This window comes from Limulus polyphemus, unplaced genomic scaffold (assembly GCF_000517525.1).
Source record: "Limulus polyphemus unplaced genomic scaffold, Limulus_polyphemus-2.1.2 Scaffold4492, whole genome shotgun sequence".
Lineage (NCBI taxonomy): Eukaryota > Metazoa > Arthropoda > Merostomata > Xiphosura > Limulidae > Limulus > Limulus polyphemus.
The window spans coordinates 1-1,610 of NW_013670102.1; positions in this window are offsets into that span (position 1 = coordinate 1).

The window sequence follows — 1,610 nt, forward strand, 5'->3', positions numbered from 1 at the left end:
GGTTAATCCCACAATTCGTTGGTAAAGAAGAGTTGATGATGGGTAGTGTTAACTAGCTACTAACGTGGGGACGTTATAATGTGACGGTTAATCCCACAATTCGTTGGTAAAGAAGAGTTGATGATGGGTAGTGTTAACTAGCTACTAACGTGGGGACGTTATAATGTGACGGTTAATCCCACAATTCGTTGGTAAAGAAGAGTTGATGATGGGTAGTGTTAACTAGCTACTAACGTGGGGACGTTATAATGTGACGGTCAATCCCACAATTCGTTGGTAAAGAAGAGTTGATGATGGGTAGTGTTAACTAGCTACTTTCCCTCCAGTCTATCACTTCAAATTTATGGACGACTAGCACAAATAGCTCTCGTGCAACTTTGCGGGAAATTCAAAACAAACCACTTCTTCCGAAGATGTTTCCTTTTGTTACCAAAAAATAAACGTTACTGGTTCTGCTATAATAACAAACAATATGACTTAAAACCCACTACTTACAAACTTATGAGTGAATCATTGTAAAAAAAAATTTCATATGCTTAATTAACATTCACTCAAATTAGGGTGCTCCAAGTGATGACCCACGACTAAGTTTATCCACCCACGCATTCATTATTAGTCACATATTAAGTTTCAAACTCCTAAAAATACATTATAATAAGAAAGTTTCGTTCTGGTTAGTGATACGATGAACAAACTATAGCGCTCCAACGTTTCCATCTTCGACGGTGTGGCTCTCCATAGAAACACAAGTTGGCCCATTCTACCTTAAAATTTTTGTTATACAGCAAAAACAAAACAAAAACATTCTTAATGCAAGATATTCGAGCTGCAGAGCATATATCATTCAAATACGTATACTACCTTGGTAACAATACTTACACTACCTTAGTAACAATACTTACACTACCTTGGTAACAATACGTATACTACCTTGGTAACAATACTTACACTACCTTGGTAACAATACTTACACTAACTTGGTAACAATACTTACAGTACCTTAGTAACAATACCTATACTACCTTGGTAACAATACTTATACTACCTTGGTAACAATACTTACACTACCTTGGTAACAATACTTACACTAACTTGGTAACAATACTTACAGTACCTTAGTAACAATACCTATACTACCTTGGTAACAATACTTATACTACCTTGGTAACAATACTTACACTACCTTAGTAACAATACCTATACTACCTTGGTAACAATACCTATACTACCTTGGTAACAATACCTATACTACCTTGGTAACAATACTTATACTACCTTGGTAACAATACTTACACTACCTTGGTAACAATACTTACACTACCTTAGTAACAATACTTACACTACCTTGGTAACAATACTTATACTACCTTGGTAACAATACTTACACTAGCTTAGTAACAATACCTATACTACCTTAGTAACAATACCTATACTACCTTGGTAACAATACTTATACTACCTTGGTAACAGTGCTTACACTACCTTGGTAACAATACTTATACTACCTTGGTAACAGTGCTTACACTACCTTGGTAACAATACTTACACTACCTTAGTAACAATACTTACATTACCTTGGTAACAATACTTATACTACCTTGGTAACAATA